At 38.4% G+C, this 19,559-nt stretch overlaps 1 protein-coding gene across 2 annotated transcripts in view; it reads right to left on the reverse strand.

The window, feature by feature from the left end:
- The window catches only part of LOC120851300 (catenin alpha-2), a 1,370,085-nt gene that overhangs the window by 1,111,248 nt on the left and 239,278 nt on the right, over positions 1-19,559 (reverse strand). The gene's annotated exons all lie outside the window — the stretch shown is intronic.

Below are 19,559 nucleotides of genomic sequence, written 5' to 3' on the forward strand. Positions count from 1 at the left end.
AAAAAAGAGCAAACTCCTTAGCTGTACTCATAATTAGTTATTATTATCATTTCCTCTCCTGTTCATGCTTATTAGTCTGCATGGTATCCTAGATGATCTATCACTGGAGGAACATCCCAGAAAGCCATCTTGTTTTTGGAGTGCCAAGTCTATTTAATTTAGTACTTCTAATCTCTGCATTTATCCTGTTCAGCTCAGGCGCTCAGTCGGGTCCGACTCTTTGCGACCCCATGAATCGCAGCACACCAGGCCTCCCTGTCCATCACCAATTCCCAGAGTTCACTCAGACTCACATCCATCAAGTCGGTGAAGCCATCCAGCCATCTCATCCTCTGTCGTCCCTTTCTCCTCCTGCCCCCAATCCCTCCCAGTATCACAGTCTTTTCCAATGAGTCAACTTTTGGCATGAGGTGGCCAAAGTACTGGAGTTTCAGCTTTAGCATCACTCCACTGATCTCAGTTCAGTTCAGTTCAGTCGCTCAGTCATGTCCGACTCTTTGTGACCCCATGAATCGCAGCACGCCAGGCCTCCCTGTCCATCACCATCTCCTGGAGTTCACTCAGACTCACGTCCATCGAGTCCGTGATGCCTTCCAGCCATCTCATCCTCGGTCGTCCCCTTCTCCTCCTGCCCCTAATCTCTCCCAGCATCAGAGTCTTTTCCAATGAGTCAACTCTTATCCCTATTTTATGAACAGGAAGAAAAAAAATCTCAGTAAAATGTGCTGACTTTCCTACTGCCCTTTGTCCCTGGTATAATACTTTCTATATACTTTATATTCTGTATATAGTTGTTAAATAAATTATTTCTTCTTATCCTCTGTCTGGTTTGTTAAAGTAGATACTATGAAATTTTGGTTAAATTATCCATTCACAGAAAAAGTGACTTTTGATTAACCATGAGAATTCATCCTCTGTGAGGTTCAGATGTAGGAGGTGCCACCATCCCTAGGGTCTAAACCCTCTTGATTCAAGACAAAGGTGGCAGTTCACTAGCATGTACAGTAATTAAAGGCTCCTTCTCTAATGTATAAGGTCTAGTGAAGGAAATATAATTCATTTTAATTTTCAATTTTATTCCACTCTAGCTGCCCGACTTGAAATGGAATTCCTCACACTAAACATTTAATACTGTAATAGGTCAAGAATATCAAGGACTCTCTCACAATCTTAACTCAAATTGAAAAAGGAAAAGAAAATTTTGTATAGTGCTAAGTGTCTTCCCTGATAGCTCAGGTATAAAAAATCTGCCTGCAATGCAGGAGACCCCAGCTCGATTCCTGGGTCATGAAGAGCCGCTGGAGCAGGGATAGGTTACCCACTCCAGTATTCTTGGGCTTCCTTTGTAGCTCAGCTGGTAAAAAAGCCCTGGGTTCAATCCCTGGGTTGGGAAGATTCTCTGGACATGGGAAAGGCTACCCACTCCAGTTTTCTGGCCTGGAGAATACCATGGACTAGTCCATGGGGTCCCAAAAAGTCAGACACGACTAAGCAACTTTCACTTTAACTTTCACTTTCAAGTTAGCATATTATTACCTTTTGCCAGGAAGACTGCAATAATTTCTAAACCAGTTCTGTCATCTTTCACAGGAGAACTAACATCAAGCAACAATCTATGTAAGGATATTCTAATCAACATGAATTCCATAAATAGTAATTTATAAAAGATACCACTGAAATGACAGGACTATGGTAACTGTTTACAAAACCAATATGATTTTCTGAAGATTCATTATTTTATTATTTGCTAAATTATCCTTATTGTCCTTAAAATAACTACACATATAAAATTACATTTAAATCACATTTTGAATTCAGCAGAGTATGTAAAGTCAAAACCACCACAATATTGTAATTATCTTCCAATTAAGATAAATAAATTAATTGTTTAAAGAAGCTTGAAAAAAACTTATGAACTTGTTTGCTTCTAAAAGCATTTTATATTCTTTGATTTTTCAAAAATATTTTAATGTTTATTTAGGTGAGCTCAGATTAAATTTTTTAAGACATTTACAATGGCTGCACAGAGTGTGAAAACTGAGAAAACCATAAGATAGATCTTATAAAACATTAAAGGAAAAATCAAATACCATAAAATAAAGTTCCTCTTCAACATCAAAGACAGAGAAGAATGAATATACATCAGATGAAGAGGGTCACATAGAAGTTCCCACTTACCTGCTGGGTGTGACTAATCAACATGCTATAATCAAGGAGGCAAAACTCAGCACAGGAAATATTTATTACAGCTTTCAGAAGAGTGATGAAAACTACTGGGACAAATACTGAAATAAGCAGAATACATTATACAAGCATGTAGAAGAGACAGAGAAGCATAATGCAACTTCCAGTACAACCTCTTGATCTAAAAATGGTCCATGAGCATCACTGCAATGCCTGGGCGTTTAAATTTTTTAATTTTATTTATCGCTGTGCTTAGTAGCTCAGTCATGTTGGACTCTTTGTGACCCCATGGACTGAAGCCCAGCAGGCTCCTCTGTCCATGGGGATTCTCTAGGCAGGACTACTACAATGGATTTCCATGCCCTCCTTCATGGGATCTTCCCAATCCAGGGATTGAACCCAGGTCTCCCACATTACAGGTGGATTCTTGACCATCTGAGCCACCAGGGAAGCCCTTTTAATGTTATATTACTACCAAATTGCAGAAAAGAGAAAATGCATAAATTATTTAACATTGAGATCAAGACAGATCTAATGATATGATTTCTTGGGTTTAAATGTAATTCCTTACCTTCTGTCTATTTGCTCTGAGGAACTACACAAGATACACAGGAAAAGATAGGTACTAGGGACACTCGCTCAGGACTTGGGGCATGCTGGGAGAGATTGAGGGCAGGAGGAGAAGGTGATGACAGAGGATGGTTGGATGGCATCACTGACTTGATGGATGTGAGTCTGAGTGAACTCCGGGAGTTGGTGATGGACAGGGAGGCCTGGCATGCTGCGATTCATGGGGTCTCAAAGAGTCAGATACGACAGCAACTGAACTGAACTGATCTGATTGTTCCCTGACATAGAAAACTCCTAAGCGGTTTGAAGAATAATGGTGCATTTAGAACAGACACTCAGGACTAAGGTCTGGAGTTCAATGTCAATGAGAAGCTGCTGTCTTCAGAACACACTCAAGTTGGAACACTTTTTACCAGTCAAAGGAGTTGAATACAATGTATCTTTTCCCACAATCTCAATGGAAGATACTGGGATGGTTTGGTGTGCAGAAGAATCATGCAAATAAAAGTGAAGGTGTGAACAAACCATTTGCTTCTTAAGATACAGAAAGAAAAAGAATCGATTTAAGTGCCAGAAGGAATGAAAAGGATGAGACAAAGGGGAAAGGACACCAAGTTGTGGATGTGCCTGGTGGTGAAAGTAAAGTTCAATGCTATAAAGAACAATATTACATAGGAACCTGGAATCTTAGGTCCATGAATTAAGGTAAATTGGAAATGGTCAAATAGGCAAGAGTGAACATCAACATTTTAGGCATCAGTGAATGAAAATGGACTGGAATGGGCAAGTTTAATTCAAATGACCATTATATCTACTACTGTGGGCAAGAATCCCTTAGAAGAAATGAAGTAGCCCTCAAAGTCAGCAAAAGAGTCTGAAATGCAGTACTATGGGTACAGTCTTAAAAATAACACAATGATCTCTGATAGTTTCCAAGGCAAACCATTCAATATAACAGTAATCCAAGAAAACTGAGCACTGAAGAAATCATGCTTTTGAACTGTGGTGTTGGAGAAGACTCTTAAAAGTCCCTTGGACTGCAAGGAGATCAAACCAGTCAATCCTAAAGGAAATCAACCCTGAATATTCATTGGAAGGATTGATGCTGAAGCTGAAGCTCCAATACGCTGGCCACCAGATAAGAAGAGCCAACTCAATGGAAAAGACCCTGATGATGGAAAAGATTGAAGGCAGGAGGAGGAGGGGACAACAGAGGATGAGATGGTTGGATGGCATCATTGACCCAATGGATATGATTTTGAGCAAGCTCTGGAAGATGGTGAAGGACATGGAAGCCGGAGATGCTGCAGTCTATGGGGTTGCAAAGAGTCCGACATGACTAAGCAACTGAACTCAGCAGAAGTGTGGTGGTTAAGCTCAGATTTGTAACTGATAAAGGCACTACACAGATATGGCTGCAGAGTCAGAGGAATTCCTCTCGGAAGTCGTAAAGGCCTGGTTTAAGCAACAAAGTGTATCAATACAGGTGGTATACAGACTGAGGAATTTACCAGAACTAAGCCATCTACCTTTATAATGAGGTGGGGTAAGAGGTTCATTCATAGTAGACACAGCTCTACAGACACATGTGGATGCATACAAATACACCCACAGACATACACAGATCCGATCTTTCAGTATGTGTAATTATACTGTGTATAATTATACTAATGTGTAATTATACTAATCTGCAATGAATTGTGGCTCTTAGTTTATCCACTTCAGAGGCCCTGTGTGCAATAACACAGTTTTTGGTCTGTTCCAGACCACAGTTTTTGGTCTGCCTCATCTTATAGGATTTGAAATTGCTCCGCTGGAATTCATCACCTGTTACCACAAAGGAAAGTGGCAGAAGGGGTGACAGTGAGTCTGGAACCCACCATTCCTTCCTTTCACAAGCCAGGGGCCATGCCCTGTTATCCGGGCATGGGTTACCAGAGAAGGATGTGTCTTTCTAAATGGCCTTCCAGCCCTTTGTGTGATTCATAAAAATGCCCTAGATGGGCTAATGCCAGCTCTGATTCTTTTGGCATTTGATAAGGCTGAAATTAGGGAATGCCTCCAGGGTCATATGTTAAATGTACTTTCAAACCAAGCTGACATTTCCTGACATTCTATGCAGCCAGGATTCTGTGGCTGAGGGACCAGACCAGGTAAGAAACATGCCTCATTACACTTTAAAAGGTGCTCATGTCTGTCTAGGTAACTACCATGGGAGTAATAATAACAACAATAACAAAATTAGAATACACAACTCCAAAATTACAAGACATCTGCTCATGAAAAATTCCATAAGAGCACCCACTCAGAACCTACACGAAATGAGGAACCAGGCACGCTATGACCTGGGTGCGCACACACCACCTCAAATGCCCTTATTTTGTCAAGTCCCTGCTAATACTACTCTTATCTCCTCAACCATCTGGAACTCTTACTACCCAATGAGTCAGTTTTATTTTTATAAAGAGAAGCAGCTAGATATACTTTGTACCCTGAAGGTCCTTGGGAGACATAATGTCCCTAGACACATATTTCTGCTTTAAAGATGATGGCAGGGAAAGGACAATTTTTAAACCAAATGAAGAGGACTTTTAACAATGAAACTTCAAGCATGATGGCATGGAAGCATGAATCTTTGGGGGTAAAACACTGGTTCTTCTCCAACCTGCTCTGGGCCTTTGTCCTTAAATAACCCTAAGTAGACAAATTACTGATTTCCTCCTGCTAATTTTTAATCAGAATACAATAAGGAATTTTGACTCCTCCAAGCCTTTCAGGATACTGTTATTTCTATCCAGAATGCCCTTCTCTCTCTCATTTTTCCCACCTGAAAACCTGCTTACATGTCTCCTTCTTACATGTTACCTCTTCTCTTTAGCTTATTCTGTTTCTCCCCAGACCGCCTCCAGGCTTAGTGGCTTCTTCCTCCCTCACTTATATTCACATAGTACTTTATAAATATTTTAATACTACTTATTGATTCATAACTTTTTATCTCTTACAGTATTCTCAGCCAGATAGCTCTTTGCAAACTAGGATTACTATCTTTTAAATATTTGTTACAGAGAGTATGCTGGATAATAGAGAAATATTTATTGCAATGAAGTATATACATTGCACTATTAAAATGTTATTCTTTTATATTTATATTTTGGTGATATTTTTTCTTTCCATATTGCCATTTCATATGGATCCCCGGGTAAAGGCAAAAAATTTAAAAAATATTAACACTTGGACTCAAGCAGGAAATAAACTGTGTGACTCTGAACAAATCTCCCAGCATTCCGTCTGCAGTTTGCACATCAGTAAAATCAGGGATTGGTTCAGAACAGGGTTTCCCAATCCTGGCATTGTTGACATTGTGGAACAGATCATTCTATTTGTGGGGAGGAATGAGAGGTGACTGTTCGTTGCCTGAAGAATGTTTAGCATATTCCTGGCTGATACCGACTAGATGTCTGTAGCACTCACTCAGATATATCAGTTAAAACGTATACACAACTACTATACGATGCCTTCAAACTGTGGTGCTAAAGAAGACTTTTGAGAGCCCCTTGGATAGCAAGAAGATCAAACCAGTCAATCCTAAAGGAATCAACCCTGAATATTCATTGGAAGGACTGATGCTGAAGCTGAAGCTCCACTACTTTTGCCACCTGACGCTAAGAGCTGACTCATTGGAAAAGACTCTGATGCTGGGGAAGACTGATAGCAGGAAGAGAAGGGGGTGGCAAAGGATGAGATGACTGGATGTTATCAATGACTCAATGGACATGAGTTTGAGCAAGCTCTGGGAGATGGTGAAGGACAGGGAAGCCTGGCATGCTGCAGTCCATGGGGTCGCAAAGAGTTGGACAGGATTGAGTGACTGAAGAACAATAAATACATAAAATAATCAACACGGACTTAGTGTACAGCACAGGGAACTCTACTGAACATTCTGTAATAAGCTATGTGGGAAAAGAATTTGAAAAAGAATGGATATATGTATATTATAACTGAATCACTCAGCTATACACCTGAAACCAACACAATGCTGTAAATCAACTATGTGGTTGTTCAGCTGCTAAGTTGTGTCTGATTCTTTGCAATCCCATGGACTATATCATGTCAGGCTCCTCTGACCTCCACTATCTTCTGGAGTTTGCTCAAATTCATGTCCATTGAGTCAAAGATGCTATTTAACCATCTCTTCCTCTACTGCCCACTTCTAATATAAAATAAAAATTAAATTAAAAAATGTCTCTAGACATTAACAAATGTTCCCTCCTATCCTCATCAAGAGGGCACTAAGACCACCGCAGGTTAAAAACCACTGGTTTAGGCTAGATGTTTTCCAGAACTTTGAGCACAAGACTCTTTTTTCCTAAAGAAATATCATCCATTGTATAGACAAATAATGTAAACAAAGTGCAGGGCTCTGCTTTGAAGGGTTGGAGAGAGAATTGTTGAAAATCCTTTAATTTTTTTGATTTTCTGATTTTAAATAAACACAAACGAATCCACTCAAAGCACATGCCAGAGGCCTGCTTTTCACTTACTCCAAGATATTTACCACTAGAAACTGAGATTTGAAAGATCAAGCTGAATTCATGCACCAATGTTAAACAACACAATGGTTGATGGTGGAGTCAAAATATTCTTTCTTTAATCCATGGAAGGGATTTCTCTGCTAAACTCACAATACAGTAAGAAAAGTGGTCATGTGTTTCTGGCATTAAGAAAATGCTATTAATTCATAAAATAACATGTATCAGATAGGAAATTTTTTAAAGGCAGATCCAATAAGGGTTATACATCTCCACTTAAGAATTGTTTTTTATTTGTGTGACAAATATTGAAAAGATTCCTATTACATCAGAGCTGTTTGATGCTAAGGGTACAATAATGAACACATATCTATATGTGTGTATGTATGTATATATTTGTGTGCATATATACATAACTTATTTTACCAAGTATATATAAACTTTCTATTAATTATGAACTTAATTAAAATGTGATCTAAAGATGATGACTTACTAATTTTAAAACAAAATTATATATGTAAATATACAATGGAATCATTACCAGGTATAAATATATTCATTCATTCACTATTCTATTAAATACCTTCTCTGAAATATTAAAAGATTTAATCATTGATTTTCTTTTTGTCACAAGAATATGAGAGATTTTACTGAAAAAATTTTAAAATGTTTACTAATACTTAAAAGTAAGTTCTAAATTAAAAACATACCCCATGTGAAAATCAATATAAATATTCAGTTCAAAGTTATCCCTGTGTTTAATAATTCTGAAGAACAAGAATTAAAGATTAACATAAAATAGCAACATTGTCTGATGTACCTCATCAGTAGGCAGTAGACAAAAAATTCTGAAAGGAGAGTTCGATTTAAAATTTTAACAGTTAAAAAAAAGAAAAAGGAAATGCTAACACTAAAGTAAAGTCAAGTCACTTAGTTGTGTCCAACTCTTTGTGACCCCGTGGACTGCAGCCCACCAGGCTGCTCAGTCCATGGGATTCTCCAGGCAAGAATACTGGAGTGGGTTGCCATTTCCTTCTCCAGGGGATCTTCCTGACCCAGGGATCGAACCTGGGTCTCCCGCATTGGGGGCAGACGCTTTAACCTCTGAGCCACCAGGGAAGTCCAAGGCCCACATTAAATTTCTCTCTAGTCTATGTGAGTCACCAAATGAGTGGATATTAAGAAGAAGGATTTCTGTTCCCAAAAGTAAGCAATAAGGCAACATTCAGAAATGTTAACAAAAGAGAGGAACCTGGATGGCTCATGTTGTTAACTCATTGCTGCTGCTGCTGCTAAGTCGCTTCAGTCGTGTCCAACTCTGTGTGACCCCATAGACGGCAGCCTACCAGGTTCCCCCATCCCTGGGATTCTCCAGAAAGAACACTGGAGTGGGTTGCCATTGCCTTCTCCATGTTAACTCATCGCCATCCCCTTATTCCAGTTATGAAAACAACTAATAATCCATTATGCTGATAATAGTTTTTGAACAATTGCCTTTCTGTGTTTTCAACCTGATGTTTAATCCTTGAGTATGCAATGTTTCAAAATAGACATGCAGATTAGAACTCAGTCACCTGTCAAATGTAGCAGAAAATAGCCTCTCTGCTGAGTTGGAGAAAGATGAATTGTCCCACAGAGCTATAACAAGCTCTCCAGATTTCTCTTCAAAGTTTTGAATCTAGATGCCTGATCACAGCTGTTCGCAATCTACTTCCCTGCTTTTATTTTACCAAAGCTTCCTCTGAATGGAATAGTTCCTTTAAAGGTGACCACTTGACCAGTGATACCTACTGACCTCTGCTGTGTGTGTGTGTTTGTGCATGTGTACCTGTGCACCAGGCTTGGGAACACAAAAAGAAGCCCATTTCTTTAGGACTCACTAAACTATTGGGCTGCCCTGGCAGCTCAGTGGTAAAGAATCTGCTTGTAATGCAATAGATATGGAGATGTGGGTTTGATCCCTGGGTCAGGAAGATCCCCTGAAGGAGGGTATGGCAACCCACTCCAGTAATCTTGCCCAGAAAATCCCACCAGGGTCACAATAGGATCAGACACAGCCTAGTGACGAGACAACAACAACAGAATTTAATATCACAATTGAGTTAATAATTTAAGACTCAGAAGCAGAGGTAAAGTGAGGGTCTAAAATGAGTAACATGGGAATTCCCTGGTGGTCCAGGGTTAGGGCTCACAGCTGCTGCAGACTGAGTTCAGTTTCACAAGCCATGCTGCTTTGGCCCATACATAAATAAATAAAATGGTAACACTGACTCCTTGCCCCACTGTCAAATGAGAAGCCACTCATTTCAGACAAGGCCTATATTATGAAAGGGGCAATCTATGAATGCTATAATTAGACTACTAACTAACAAAACTTCTGAAACAGTCTAAGAGATAACAGAATTACTCTTGATAAAACTGCTTACCCAGAAAGCTAAGGCAAGAAAACGTGAAAGGAAGCAAACTAGCTAAGATTCAAATTAAGAAAATTTGAGGTACTTACACTCATTGGATGTTCCCATTGTCTTTCAGAATAAAAATGGAAATCCCTTGATGTGAACTACAGGAATCTTCTTGATCTGACTCCATACCAACCTTCCATTACTCATTTATCCTATCATCCTTTACAGCAGGAGTCAGAAAACTTGTTCTTCAAATGCCAGGTAGTAAGTATTTTAGGCTCTGTAGACCATATTTTTTTCCATATGCAACCACTCAGCTCTGCTGTTACAGCCTGAGTGCAGCCTTAAGCAATGCACTGAAAATAAGAATATGGCTGTGTTCTAATAAAACTCTATTTATGGGCACTAAAATGTGAATTTCATATAATTTCCATATGTCACAGAGTATAGTTGCTCATCTTAAATATTTTTTAACAATTCAAAAATATAAAAACAGAGGAACAATGGGGCTTCCCGAGTAGCTCAGTCAGTAAAGTATCTGCCTGCAATACGGGAGACCTGGGTTCAATTCCTGGGTCAGGAAGTTCCCCCTAGAGAAGGAAAGAGCAACCCACTCCAGTATTCTTGCCTGGAGTATGCCACGGACAGAGGAGCCAGTCAGGCTACAGTTCATGGGACTGCAAGAGTCAAACACGGCTTAGCATTATCTTTCTTTCTATACAAAAACAGACAGTGCTCCAGTCATAGTTTGCCCATCTTCACATCTCTACAGCCTCCAGCTCCCTAAGTCTATAGTCTATGAGGATATAGATTAAAATACTTTGAGGACTCCACACAAGCTATGGTCTTTTGGGCATCAAAGGCATTGTACTTGTTCCTTTTCTTGCAATACTCTCACCACATCCTTCTTTAACAAACTAATTTCTGCTTACCTTACACTTCTCACTTTCTCTGAGAGGTCTTCTTGAGTCCCTCATGTCTGAGCTTCACTCCCTCTTCCAAATGCCCTGTGACACAATAGAGCTTTACATCACAGGACTAGTGACACTGTGCTTAGTTTTAGACCCAGTACAAGCTGGTCTGAATTGCTATCCAGTATATCTCCTGTGCCAAGGCACTAAGTTGCTACTCAGTAAGTACTGATTGACTAAATGACTGAAGGGCTTCCCAGGTGGCACAGTGGTAAAGAATCTACTTTCCAATGCAGGAGATGTGGGTTCAATCCCTGGGTCTGGAAGATCCCCTGGAAAAGGAAATGGCAACTCACTCCAGTATTCTTGCCTGGGAAATCCCATGGACAAAGGAGTCAGGTATGCTACAGTCCATAGTATTGCAGAGTAGGACACAGCTGAGAGACTAAACAACAACAAATGACTGAAGGAGGGATCTGAAGAACATTAGGATGGCAAGTTGACCTAGGTTAGACAAGTCAGTGGGGTTGGAGCGCTTTCTGTACAGACAAGTTTGGATGAATAAATAGGTATTTGGATGCAGCAGTATGGCACAGAGATTAAGAGAATAGGTCCTGACACCAAACCTGCTTGAGCTCTGTGTGACTCGGGGCAAGTGGCCACTGTTCTCTAAGACAATATTCTCATCTTGGAGATGCAAATGGCATTATTTCATAAGAACATAATGTGCTCATGCTAGTGGAACTTAGTGCTTAAAACACAATGAGCTATCAACTAAAATATAGCAATCATTAGGACTGGTATCAGGCAGAAAGAAACCTAACCTTATGGACTCTATGGACTAAAAGTGAGAACCTATATTTTATTTTACATCCAGAACTTTAATGACTGCTGATCCCCAAAAAACTGTGTCTAGCACAATCAATCTGATTTGAAAAATTGAAACAAAGATTAGAAAACAAATTTATCTTCAGAGCTCGAGTCTACAGATACACAAAACATCTACGATTATATATATAGGTATGTTGTTTTTTTTCAGTCGCTATGTCTTCACTATCTCCTGGAGTTTGCTCAAATTCACATCCATTGAGTCGGTGATGCTATCTAATCATCGCATCCTCTATCACCCTCTTCTCCTTTTGCCCTCAATCTTCCCCAGCATCAGGGTCTTTCCCAATGAGTCGGCTCTTATCATCGGGTGGCCAAAGTAATGGAGCTTCAGCTTGAGCATCAGTCCTTCAGATTGACTGGTTTGATCTCCTTGCTGTCCAAGGGACTCTCAAAAGTCTTTTTCAGCACCACAGTTTGAAAGCATCAATTATTTGGTGCTCAGCCTTCTTTATGGTACAACTCTCATATCTGTACATGATTTTTGGAAAAACCATTGCTTTGACTATATATATATATATATATATATATATAATAGTTATGTATGCATATATACATATATATATGTACACACACACACACATATATGTATATGTATAGATGAAGATATATAGATATGGAGACAGAGTGAGGTTTGTCACATGACACCAATACATTATAAACTGGATGACCGAAGGTGCAGGACTGATGACTTGAGTTGGACAGCCTTGCCAATGACACATAAGGAGGAGGACTGCCTTCTCCCTATCACAGCCTAACCCTCCCTCTACCACCTCTGTTCCCCCAATTCCCTAGGAGGTGGCAGTAGACAAAGGGAATGACAAACACAAGGAGCTGTGGATGGAAGGTAGCCTTAATATGTTACCATGATGTTTCACAGCCCTTGCCACCTTTATCCATTTTTGTAACATCTCAATCCCTTTACCCTTATTTTCCATTCTAAGGAGGGCACACAGCAAAATTGTCCATAGGCCCCTTACTTGTAGCAGATCAGGTGAAGCCCCCATTGTTGGTACTGTGCAGGAAGGGACTGGAGACAGCTGTCTCTCTACTGACTACTGAAATCTGCTCCCCTGGCAGCCCCACTGTCTTATAAGCCCCATCCCTCTCTCCCTCTTGGGCTATGTTTGTGGCTGAACAGAATGTATCAGCATCAGAAGTGTGATGAAGTTATATCTTACTACTCCTGTAGGCCATAGGGAATACAAATTATAATTCTTACTGTGACAATTTCAACATTTCTATGATAAGTAAAATACTACTTATAACACTATGATAATTACTGCATGGATGTTTCATGTATAACAAGATACACTGAAATCCATGCTAGCTAATACTCCTTCTTACACTGCAAACAGACATAATTTGATCACTGAATACATTTGAATAAAAAGGAATTTTGCAAAGTTGGCTCAGTATGGAAATATCACTTGGAATTTCCTAGGCTTGGCAGGTGGAAAGAATTATTTTTCATTGAAGGAAGTAACTGCTTTTTTTTTTTTTTTTTGAATGATGATTCCTATGGAGGAGGTATAACTTAAAAAACAAAAAATATCATGTACGTGTTTTAACTGTGTTGACTTCATTATCCCCATGGTTGGTTGTTGCTGTTGTTCAGTTACAACATTATGTCCAACTCTCTGCAACCCCATGGATACAGCAAGCCAGGCTTCCCTGTCCCTCACCATCTCTCAGGGTTTGCTCAAACTCATGTGCATTGAGTCGGTTACACTATGCAACCATCTGATCCTCTGTTGCCTCCCTCATCTCCTGCTCTCAGTCTTTCCCAGCATCATGGTACTGGCCCTCTAAACTATGTGTCTCTGAGTCTTTCAATTTATAAATCTGTTATCTTAATAGGTAAAAAATACTAGTATGATAGCAGTGTGAATTATTGTATAGATTTTTCTGTATACAGATGTTTGTTCTTGATATATTTCAATATAATATTGTTTACAACTATAAGCTAACATTTATTGAGCCGCTACTATTTGTCTTTCTAATCCATTCTCTTATCCAGGGGATCTTCCCAACATAGGGATCAAACCCAGGTCTCCTGCATTGCAGGCTGATTCTTTACCATCTGAGCCACCAGGGAAGCCCATCTACCTACCTACCATTTTATTTCTTAGAATAAAAACAATAACATATGTGCTTTTATTATTCTCATCCTACAAATGAGGCAACAGGAACAGAAAAGTGAAGTAACTAACCCAAGGTCATAGACAAGGAAACAGCAAATCTCATTAATCCTCAAGTATATCAAGTTTCTGGCTAAAATTTACTAATTTTATTCATCATTTATTATGATTTTAAACAGAAAAACTTATAAATGTTACCTTGTCACTATGTCCTACAGGCAAATTTTAAAGGTCGTTTTTGTGGATTTTTAGGATAACAGTATGTTAATTTCTTAGTATACTTCGTATGCTAGCATATATAATTAGGGTTTCCCAGTGGATCATTTGTAAAGAATCTGCCTGCCAATGCAGCAGACATGGATTCGATCCCTGGGTCAGGAATATCTCTTGGAGAAGGAAATAGTAACCCACTCCAGTATTCTTGCCTAGGAAATCTCATGAACAGAGGAGCCTGGGGGGCTACAGTTCGTGGGGTCACAAAGAGTTGGACATGACTTAGTGACTAAACAATAATAGCAATATACAGCTAACAATATGTTTTTCAGCAGAAATTTTATTTCAGGTAAAGAGACAAACTACAGTTAAGTGAGTGCAGAGAATGTATCTGTTCACTTAAAATTCTATCCATTACTCAATTTATTCACACAGGAAGATCAAACAGAATTCAATATTTTCTACCAATTTTTGATAAATTTTCACAAATGTGCACTCAAAAATCTGACAGTCTACTGGAAAATTGCCCTTTACACAGTATTGCTGAGAAAAATATCCTCAGGGAAGTCTTTTTAGCCAGTATGTTCTCACCTGCTTTCTTCAAAAAAGAGATTATGTTTATCAGGACCAAAGTGTAAAATAAGCTACATTTATCTCAAAAACATATACACACAATGCATACACACACATGTACACACATGCAAACACATGTATACAAATCTCCTTTAGTATCTTGCTCTTTGCTTCTTGTTTCCTACCTCATTCCCAAAGAACCATGTCCTTAGCAAACTATAAAACAATCCCTATTAATATACTGGGAGTGAATTACTCAAGTATCACTCTTCCAAAAAGGGGTAAATTTAGTTCGACCCATGAAATGGACACCATCTCTGTACCAAACAATTATATTTCATTTATGATAATTTAAAAATTCTCTTTTACCCAATGGAAGTACTAGATCTTGCAGTTGAAACTTCATGTTGCTATTTAAGATTTTAAACAGAAATGAAACTCCAAATGGTAACACACAATGTAATTACTGAAGTAACATTTTTTTTTGCATCTTATTTATCACTATACTTCTGATTTACTGTTTAAATGTAAGAATATATAGTACTACAGATTCTAAAGACATGAACTATATCCTAAGAGAACTTGAATAATTCCAAACTGATATGAACTCAAGAATTACTCTTGAATTGAACACAGAGCCTACAAACTAAGTGTATAGTTTGGAGTTATCCAAATTAGCTCCTATATGATGTGAGCATGTTCAGTTGCTCAGCCATGTCTCACTCTTTGCAACCCCATGGACTGTAGTCTGCCGGGCTCCTCTGTCCATGGGATTGTCCAGGCCAGCATACTGGAGTGGGTTGCCATTTCCTACTCCAGGGTCCTATATGATACATTATGCCTAAAATATAAAAGAAACTAATGAAAGTTAACATACATATTATTGTAACTCAACAACAATCACAGAATCTTTTTAGAACTTCCACCAGAAAAAAAAGTGTCTTGAGAATGAATATATTAGCATTGTTGACAGTTGATATAACATGGTAATAATAAAAAGTCGACTAATTTTGTAAGTTTTATCATTTAAAAAAAAATTCTCTAGATTATATTTCCTTCTTGCTGGTCCCTAGGGTATTTTAACCACCATCCTCTTGATGCACCACTGAATGAAGAGAAAATCTGTTTGGTGAGTTTTCAACTGAAATACCATGTGAAAGTGATTTATAACTTGCAAATTAGTACACCAAAGCAAGGTGTGAATTTGTTTTAAGAAGCATTCTCTGGAAGATTGAAGGGCTTGTTCACAAAGGAATGGTTGATTATTCACAAGATTTCAGATGATTTCAAGGAGGAGGAAATGTAGGTACACACAGTCTAGCACTCTTGTGTATGCCTGATCGTTTCAGTCATATCCGACTCATTGCAACCTTGTGGACTGCAGCCTGCCAGGCTCCTCTGTCCATGGAATTCTCTAGGCAAGAATACTGGAGTGGGTTGCCATTCTCTCCTCCAGGGGATCTTTCTGACCCAGGGATCGAACTCGTGTCTCCTGTGGCTCCTGCACTACAGACAAATTCTTTACCACTGAACCACTGGGGAAGCCCCTAGCACTCTTAGCTCTATGTAAAAAAAAATGAGATTTATCCATAAAATCAGACAAGAAGGTCTTCAATGTGATCAAACACAAGTTACAAGAAAATGATCCTATTTCTTTGCAACACTTTTGAAAGGCAACTCAAAGATGTAATTTCTAGTTACATATGCTAGATATCCAGGAAAATGCAAGAAACTGAACTTGATTGGTTGTGTTGACAGTGTGTCAGAACTGCAGGCAGTTTCCAGAAGAAAACGTGGGAGTAAATACACAAGAAATGGAGATACATCACTGATTCTGTTTTAAACGCATGGAAGTGTATAGTAGCAGTGATTGACTTCAGACTCTAGTTCTACAAAGTTTTGTCAGGAGGGGAATTGCGTAACTGTGGGGAAACTATTTTCACACTCCAATTAGACTAACATCTTGGTGAGTCTAGATTTTTAAAATTAGGTTTCAGACAAAACTCGCCACATTCTATTTAAATTGTTAAGACTTATATTGATGCATACCCTCTACTCTAAAGTTGGGACTACTAATTAACCAACTGGCTATGTGACCTTGGGCAAACCGGTTCATCTCCAGCCCTCAATTCTTCCTGAGTAAAACAAGAGTTTAGAATTGACCATCTATGACGCTCTTTAGATCTATGATCTGATTTTAGATCTATAATCTGATATATAAATTTTAGATCTATGATCTGATATATAAAACAGCTTAGAACAGATAGCAATTAAATTCTCTTGAGTGCTTGTCTCACCTGAAAGAAATCTGAGCTCTGTTGAAACCTGTTTCCTTAGTTCAAAGATTATACTGACTTGCCAAAATCAAGTTATATAAGGAAAGTCTCCCTAGAAAAGGCAATTTCAAGGATTTAATCTTGATTCTAGAATTATTTCAAATTATTCAGGTTAGTATACTAAAGTGTGGTCAAGATGACAACTCTTCCCTAACTCAAAATACTTGTAAAGGAGTGTGAAAGAATCCATGACCTTCAAAACATAACAGAACTGAGCTTAGCAGCTGTTAAAATTCCAAACGTACCCAGTGCTTTTTCAAAGGCAGTGTTTCCTTTAAAAAAAATGGCAATGTAGAAAAAGCTTTTCTTTTTTAGCCTAAATTACCAAAGAAATAAGGCACCATTTAATATGGCCCTGGAGATTCTACCAATGATGCTGTTTTAGGTGGATATAAAATGGGTGATTTTCCTTTAACAATAACAGATGCCTTGCATTTTATTTCTTCAGTTTGCCATGAATCACTATAGAACTCACAGCAAAGTAAATGAGAATGTGTTCCTTTCTTGACTCCCTGCCATTGTTAGTTCACTACTTCTTAAAGGTAGAATGAGTTTTAAGAAAGTCAAGTGTTGCCAACAGTACTTTCTGTTAAAATCCCTTTTAGTTCTTTATGGGCGACATGACAGAGTTCAGAACAATGACTGATTTAAATTGACACAGCAGAAAAACAGAGAATCTCCCCCTAAAAAATCCTCAGTAACATACAGCACTCATAGGATCACCAGATATGATTTGAAGCTTATAATTTACTTCTCTGACATCCTCTATTCACATGTGAAATCATTTCTCAATATAAGAGAACAGAAATGAAGCTTAAATATTACTTTTTATAGAATACAAAGTTATTCTAAGTTTAGACAAAAAAAAAAGGTGCAATACATGTTTCACCCTATCTCAGTTAAAAATAACTTTTAAAACACAGAGCTGGACATTTATTGCAATTATAATGCTGTCCAAAATTACAGTGACAAAAAATCAAATGGTTGGCTATTTTCTTTCATAATATAGTATTTTTCTTTGTTGCATTGTCTAAACACTTTTTTCTTTCTAAACCTTAGTTAGCATTAAAAACTTCATGAATAGCTTGTCTGACTCACGACCACTTACTGTCTTCCTTAAAACTGAATCTTTAGAATTGAAGTTTTAAGTGTATCATTTCTAAGTTAGACTAGGCATCTTGTCAGAACTATAAAAAAAATAAAATTAAGTTTGTGGTTGCTGTGAGGTTGTCTGAGTGGAGAGAAGAAACCCTCTCCAGTCTTTGAATAATCTCTACAATTTATTACTGTTTAGGTTATTTATGTTGGTATGTGAAAACGACATGAATGATAGGATAATATCTAAAAAAAAAAAAACAAAACACTGCCCTCAATTTTTCCTAACGTCTCCACATTGATCCCACTGGAAAATTCTCATAACCACAGACCTCAAATAGGCTCTTATGGGTGCCCAAAATCATCCCAATGATTATTTCATTATCTCTTCGTCAAAACAGTTCTGTCCTCTCCTACTTCATTCTCACCTGATAACCTCCTTGCCTCTTGTTTAGTATTTCTAAGAAAACCACAAGTGATGAGAAGATACATTGTACATACCCCACCATCACCTCTACCTACCACTTGACCTAGTACTCTGATTTCCTCCTGGAACTTCCTGATAAAGTTCTCATGTTTCCACCTGACTGCCAGTAAACAGCTTTGTTTTCTCACTTGACCCTAACCCTTATTGACTATTCAAAGACACTGTCCCTGCAATTATATCACTCTCTTGAAATAATCAGTTTTTTTCTCTCTTTCGAACTATCCTCATTTGTGTAAAAACACTGTGTTCACTGATGTTGGCAGCTTAATTTAAAATTAATTTTTAAAAAGCAGATGAAATGATGAATGAATAAATGAATAAAAATAAATAAGTAAATGAATGAATGAATGCAACAAAGCAACTGCAGCAAAATGCAGAGAACCAAGGTAGCAGGGCTATAAACACTCAACTGCTACATTCTTTCAACTTTTCTGTATATTAGAAAAATTCCACAATAGAATATTATTTAAAAACTAATCTGCTGCTGCTGCGAAGTTGCTTCAGTCGTGTCCGACTCTGTGCGACCCCATAGGCGGCAGCCCACCAGGCTCCCCCGTCCCTGGGATTCTCCAGGCAAGAACACTGGAGTGCGTTGCCATTTCCTTCTCCAATGCATGAAAGTGAAAAGTCAAAGTGAAAAACTAATCTAATTCCTCCCAATTTAAACAGAAAAATCCTCACCTGCTTCTTCACCACTCATTTGTTTCCCCCTACTCCTACAAAGTACAGCCTAAATGTTTTCACACTGATTTCATTCAATTAATAAAAGGTTCATATCAGGGAATAGCAAGGGAAGTTTTTCTATCAGTTAATATCCAAACATTCTGTATCTTTATAATTAAAAACATATCTCATAGATATTTTGCAGGCTTTTTTAAAATCCAGCTGGAAAATCTTTGTCTTTTAACTGGAGTACTTAGTCTGCTTATTAAATTACTAATGTTTTACCATTCAGTTCAATTCAGTCGCTCAGTTGTGTCCGACTCTTTGCGACCCCATGAATCGCAGCACGCCAGGCCTCCCTGTCCATCACCAACTTCTGGAGTTCACTCAGACTTGTGTCCATTGAGTCAGTGATGCCATCCAGCCATCTCATCCTCTGTCGTCCCCTTCTCCTCCTGCCCTCAATCCCTTCCAGCATCAAAGTCTTTTCCAATGAGTCAACTCTTTGCATGAGGTGGCCAAAGTACTGGAGTTTCAGCTTCAGCATCATTCCTTCCAAAGAAATCC

Source organism: Oryx dammah, unplaced genomic scaffold (genome assembly GCF_014754425.2).
Source record: "Oryx dammah isolate SB20612 unplaced genomic scaffold, SCBI_Odam_1.1 HiC_scaffold_25, whole genome shotgun sequence".
In the NCBI taxonomy this organism is placed as follows: domain Eukaryota; kingdom Metazoa; phylum Chordata; class Mammalia; order Artiodactyla; family Bovidae; genus Oryx; species Oryx dammah.